Raw genomic sequence first — 6,850 nt, forward strand, 5'->3', positions numbered from 1 at the left:
ACAGTGGGTGTTCAGTAAATACCTGCTGATTTAACATATGAAGGAAACAATGGAAAATAAACAGCATTATGGAAATGGAAGTTATAGTTCAATGTAACATAGGCTTGTCTTAAATGCTTCTGCTGCTGCTAAGTCACTCAGTCATGTCCGATGCTGTGTGACCCCACAGACTGCATCCTACCAGGCTCCTCCGTCCCTGGGATTCTCCAGGCGAGAACAATGGAGTGGGGTGCCATTTCCTTCTCCAATGCATGCAAGTGAAAAGTGAAAGTGAAGTCGCTCAGTCGTTTCCGACTCTTAGCGACCCCAAGGACTGCAGCCTAGCAGGCTCCTCCGTCCATGGGATTTTCCAGGCAAGAGTGCTGGAGTGGGCTGCCATTGCCTTCTCCGTGTCCTCACTGCAGCCTGTGCTAATTTCAACATGGAAAACTGAAATTGGGGCACATCTGCTGGAGAAAAGGTATATAAACATAAGAGAAATTCAGCCAGTCCAGGCAGCCCATGTGGTAACTTAGGGACTTAGAGCTGGATTGCATTCTAGTACACTTGGAGGCATCACTCGTTTCTCCTTTCCCTGAGTCATGATAGTTTGGTAAAAGAGTAGCACTGATCTAACAGGAAGGATCGGTTCAGATATACGAGATAACCTCAGGAGCTGGCAACACAAACAGACTTGACAAAAGAGCTTTAGACTGGGCTAGCTTGAAACCTGCAGACTCAACTCAGTACCTTGGACAAGTCATTTCTCCTCTTTGGATTATTTTTTTAAGGTTTTTTATTTAATTGTAGCTGTGCTGGCTGTTTGTTGCTACACTCAGGCTTTCTCTAGTTGCAGTGAGCAGGGGCTACTCTCTAGCTGTGGTGGGTGGCTTCTCCCTGCAGTGGCTTCTCTTGTGGAGCACAGGCTCTATGGCGTATGGACTTCAGTACTTGCAACACACAGACTTATTTGCCCTGAGACATGTGGGATCTTCCCAGACGAGGGATCGAACCTGGGTCCCTGGCATTGGCAGGCGAATTCTTAACCACCAAGGGAAGCCCTCTTCTTCAGATTTTGATGTTCTCATCTGTACCACAAGAGAGATGGCCTGGGGACTCTGAGGCACTTCTAGACTGAGCAAGTCTGGATTCTAAGTGGAGTGGACAGAGATCGGTGGGGCCGGGTCCTCTCTCTTGTTCCTGACTATATGCCAGGTATCCACCATGGAACCTGGTACTTAGGAGGCTTTTGATAAATCTTGCTTGAATGAATTAACACAAACATGAATGGAGGCCACCTCCTCGTTCCCCTGGGTACGCAGTGTTCCAGGCCCCAATCTGTGCTAGCAAGAAAGGCAGGAAGCTGCTGTTTACCTTCAAGGGAGCGGCTGGGTGATGTGCCTGTGTAAACAGCCATTTACCCAGGTGTCAAGAGGAGCCACTGAGAGAGAACACACATTTATTCCTTTCCTCATGGTAATGACCCAGAAATCCCGGCTTGCCTTTCCACATTTTTCCAGGCACTACTGGAGTGGGAGCCTGGTGTTTTTCTGCTTCAGCCTGAACAAGACTCCCACCTTCACTCCACCAGCCTTCCCCTAGTCACTCCTCTAGTGACCCTCCAGGGCAAATATCAGCATCTGAAGTTATCGTATTATTGAACATTTTTGCCTGCTTGCTCTATCCTTCCCCTGCAATGGAAACACCTTAAGATTGGCCTGTTTTGTTCATTGCCCTATTCCCACACCTGGAGGAGTGTCCTCTACTGGGTGGGACTGCCCAGTCAATAGATACTGACCAACTGATGAATGAGTAAAGTTAACTCCAAGCCTGGTCCGATGTAGTCACTAGCCTCAAGTGGGGCCTGAAATTTCCACCACTAAACTCACCTCTCTGGGGTAATTCAGCATTCTTCGCTCAGTTATGACATAGCACTGTTGAAGTTTGGGTCATATCTCTTACTCTAATTTACTTAATATATTTCTCTAATTCATGTCTCCTCTTTTCATAAATTTATTTCCAGCACACTCTGTATGTCATAACTGTAAATGGAAACCATTAATCACTTTCCATACAGAGAAAGGGACTATAAAAATAAATACAATGAACCTTCCATGGTGGATAGAACGCTACTTCAATATTTTTTTTTCTTTTAATACTATGCATTTTGTTGTAGGCATTTACAGATGGTACTGTGATATAAATAATAAATAATAGGGTCCATAGGTTTTACCAGACTTCCATAAGAGACATGGCATTATTCCAAAAACTCCGAGAAGAGATACGAGGATATAGTCTGCAATGGTCCAAGCTTGAGGCCTCTTCTTTCTTTGTTAAAAAGGAAAATCAGAGAATTCCCAGGTGGTGCATTCATTAAGACTCTGCACTTCCTATATGAGGGATATGGGTTCGATCCCTGGTCAGGAAACTAAGATCCCACATGCCACAAGGTATAACAAAAAAATAAAAATAAAATTTTTTTTAAAGAGAAATAGTACTAAGACAGTATGCAAGACATGCTAATACCAACCTGGATATACTTTCTGGTGCACATACATATTCATTTATGTTGGTCATATATCTTTGAATGGAAATTTTGGACCATAGGGTATCTGCATGTTCAGTGTTATATACGCAGTCAAAGAGTTTTAAAAGTGGTTTTTTACCAGTTTATAATACCCACCAGAAGTATGAGAATTCCAGTTATTCCATTTCCTTACCTCGTTTAATACTAACAGTCTTTTTCATTTCAGCTATTCTAGCGGATATGCAGTGCTGAATCCCTGTTGCTTTGCTTCACATTCTCCCTGTGACTAATAAGGTTAAACAGCTTTCCAAGTCTATTGGCCACTTGGATACCCCTTTGAAAGATGGCTCTTTAAATCTTGTGCCTTTCCCCGCCCCGCCCCTCCCCCGCCCCGTATTTTTCTTATCTACTTGAAGGAGTTTATATATATATATATATATATATATATATATATATTCTTGATATGCTTCTTTTAGTATTCCAATTTTTTCTCACTCTATAGTCCCACTCTCTTAATAATGTCTTTTCCTGAAGAGAAATTCTTAATTTTAAGGAAGCCCAGACATCTGATCTTTTCCTTTATGGGGTTTATGTTCTGTTAGGACATCTTAACTGGGACTTCCCTGGTGGTCCAGTGGTTAAGAATCTGCCTTGCAATGCACAGGACTTGGGTTCGATCCTTGGTCAGGGAACTGAGACCCCACATGCCACAGGGCAACTAAGCCCACGCACCACAACTACTGAGCCTGTGTGCTCCGGAGCCCATGTGCCAAGACTAGAGAGTCCGTGCACCGCAAAGAAAGATCCCGCGAGCTTCAGCTAAGACCCGATGCAGTCAGACAAATAAATAGTACTTTAAGTTTAAGGAAGAAATCTTAGCTAATCTCAAGATCATGAAGACGTTCTTCGATACTGTATTCTAGAAACTCTATTGTTTTACCTTTCACATGTACATCTATAATTCACTTTGGGTGCATGGAGTGAATTATGAGTAAACACTCTTGTTTTCATTTCATATGGATTTTTCATAGGATTTCAAAACCATTTTCTGAAAAATCTATCCTTTCTTGCTGTTCTGCAGTGTTGCCTTTTTCACAAAACAAGTGTCCATATATGCATGGGTCTTCTTCTGGACCCCCTATTATCACCTTTGGTCGATTTGTCTATCCTTAGACCGATGCCAGGCTTCCTCAGTGGCTCAGTGGTAAGGAACCCACCTGCCATGCAGGAGACAGGGGTTTGATCCCTGGGTTGGGAAGATCCCCTGCAAAGGAAATGGCAGCCCAATCCAGTATTTTCGCCAGGAAAATCCCAAGGACAGAGGAGCCTGGAGGGCTATAGTCCATGGGGTCGCAAAGAGCTGGACATGACTGACTGGCTGAACACACACGCACGCAACCATTTACGCTGGTTGCTCATTATGCACTATTTCATTTGGTATACTACATATTTTGTAAAGTTTGGACTTCACTTTTTGATGAGGATATATTCATATATAAGGGGAAATAATATGGTTATTTTAAAAATTAAAGGAATAAAAAAAGTAGCTAGAAAGCAAGCTCATCTTTATATGTTTCTTGGGAAAGCCATGCTTACAGAATATCAAGTTATATGTGGAGAAATTGTATTACAGTTAGACTCCTGCTGTATTACAATAGCTTCTCCTTACTAAGCTACATTAGGGAGGCATTTCTTAGTTCAGCGATTTTCCAGGTTAGTGAGTTACCTATGGGAACACAAACTTACTTGCTTTGTTACCTACTAGATAACAAAGGGCCAAAAGTTATAGGAATCTTCTAATTCTAGGAAAACATTGACTTTCTCAAACTAACCTTAGCATGCAACCAAATTAAGAAAAGAAAAAAACTTCTTTCTTAGAGAGATATAGATCTGCAGAGTACTAAAATTTATATAAAGGCTCAATTTGTCAACTCCATTCCACTGCTTTTCCAGATTTGAAATCCAAATTAGGAAGTGAATATTTGTCTGAGATAACTTTCATCTTATTTATTCTACCCAGGTCTTTTATGATCATTTTGAGTCTGAATTTTTTTCTCCAACTATATTAACTAATGTTTCTATCATTTCATCAACTAAAAATTCAGTAGCTGTGTCTATGTCCTAATTTATTCCTGAAAATGTTGGGGAAATTTTTTTAAAAAATCAGAATCAGGAATAGAATAAAACGGGACTTTACTAAAGGGTTTCTGTAGGTTGTCAATAATAAATCAACACCCTTTGTGTATGATATTCAATCTATTTCAAATCACCTAACTATGGTATAAACCCATTAACATTTCTGTTGTTTTACTAGAGCTACCAAATATTTTATTCCCATTCAAACCTTCTCTTTGGTGAACTTCTCTATGACTAACTTAGTCATAGACCATAAGACCCAATCCTCAGGTACCTGACCACATTAGATTAAACCAGGGATGAACAAACTGGGCCAGATTTTCTATCTCAAGAGCCTGGTAAAGAATTGATAAGACAGATCTTAAAAGTTCTCATCACAAGAAAAAAATCATAACTATGTAAGGTGAATGATGCTAACTAAACGTGCTTGCTGACTAAGGTCCGTCTAGTCAAGGCTATGGTTTTTCCAGCAGTCATGTATGGATGTGAAAGTTGGACTGTGCAGAAGGCTGAGTGCCGAAGAATTGATGCTTTTGAACTGTGGTGTTGGAGAAGACTCTTGAGAGTCCCTTGGACTGCAAGGAGATCCGACCAGTCCATTCTGAAGGAAATCCCAGCCCTGGGATTTCTTTGGAAGGAATGATGCTAAAGCTGAAACTCCAGTACTTTGGCCGCCTCATGCTAAGAGTTGACTCATTGGAAAAGACCCTGATGCTGGGAGGGATCACGGACTCGATGGACGTGAGTCTGAGTGAACTCCGGGAGATGGTGATGGACAGGGAGGCCTGGCGTGCTGCGATTCATGGGGTGGCAAAGAGTCGGACACGACTGAGCGACTGAACTGAACGGAACTGAAACGTACTGTGGTAGTCACTTCACAACATGTTTTCAGCTGACCCTTGAACAGCATGGGTTTGAATTGCTGTTCACTTATACACAGTGAACAAATAGGTCCACTTAAACACAGGTAGTTTTCAACAAATACAGCACTTGTAATTTCATTTTTCAGATCTTTAAGTTAACGAAGTGTGGGGAAAAGTTTGCATTTGATTAGAGATCGCAAGATGGCACCAAAAGAACTAGGCTTTGAGTCCTGTTTCTATACAAACTGTTTCATCTTTCTGCCCTTAGGCAGGTGTGTCATTTATCATTTACCAGTTCCTTTGCATGTGAGACAGAGATAGCAGTATGCAGAGTTTTCACTGAAGGAGGGGTACAGGCAGTGGAACTCCTAGTACCCATATTGTTTGAGGGTCAACAATTTTATTCTCACACACACACACATATAATCATCATGTTGTATACCTTAAACTTATACAATGCTGTTGCTGCTGCTAAGTCGCTTCAGTCGTGTCCAACTCTGTGCGACTCCATAGGTGGCAGCCTGCCAGGCTCCCCCGTCCCTGGGACTCTCCAGGCAAGAATACTGGATTGGGTTGCCATTTCCTTCTCCAATGCATGAAAGTGAAAAGGGAAAGTGAATTCCCTCAGTCATGTCCGACTCTTAGCGATCCCATGGGCTGCAGCCCACCAGGCTCCTCCATCCATGGGATTTTCCAGGCAAGAGTACTGGAGTGGGGTGCCATTGCCTTCTCCGAAACTTATACAATGTGCAGTCTCTAAGTCATGTCCAGCTCTTTGCCACCCCATCGACAGTAGCCTGCCAGGCTCCTCTGTTCATGGGATTCTCCAGGCAAGAATACTGGAGTGGGTTGCCATGCCCTCCTCTGGAGGATCTTCCCGACCCAGGAATCAAACCCATTTCTCCGGCATCTCCTACACTGCAGGCAGATTCTTTACCCACTGAGCCACCTGGGAAGCCCGAACTTATACAATGTTGCATGTCAATTGTATGTCAATAAGACTGGGAAAAAAATTTTTTGAAAAAGGCATGAGGCTTGAGTCAGCTCTAAGAAGCCAAACAGGAAGGTCCTGTGACTTGGGACCTGAGACTACCATCACACGGCACCCATGATGGGCCTTGTACAAGCAGAAAAGTGGGGGTGCTGATTGGCAGAGGGAAAGAAAAGAACCAAAGCCTACAAGCTAAGAAAAATAGAAGTTTGAGACCAGAAAGAGGAAAAAAGATGAAAGGAAGAGCTCCCTATTGGCTTTCCAGTTCCCATGAGGTCTAACTTTATAACTCGCACTTTGATTCTGTGAAATTTTTTTATAGTTTTAAAGTAAGCTTCCTTTTGGCTTGGGCGA

The sequence above is a fragment of the Capra hircus genome, chromosome 18 (genome assembly GCF_001704415.2).
Source record: "Capra hircus breed San Clemente chromosome 18, ASM170441v1, whole genome shotgun sequence".
In the NCBI taxonomy this organism is placed as follows: domain Eukaryota; kingdom Metazoa; phylum Chordata; class Mammalia; order Artiodactyla; family Bovidae; genus Capra; species Capra hircus.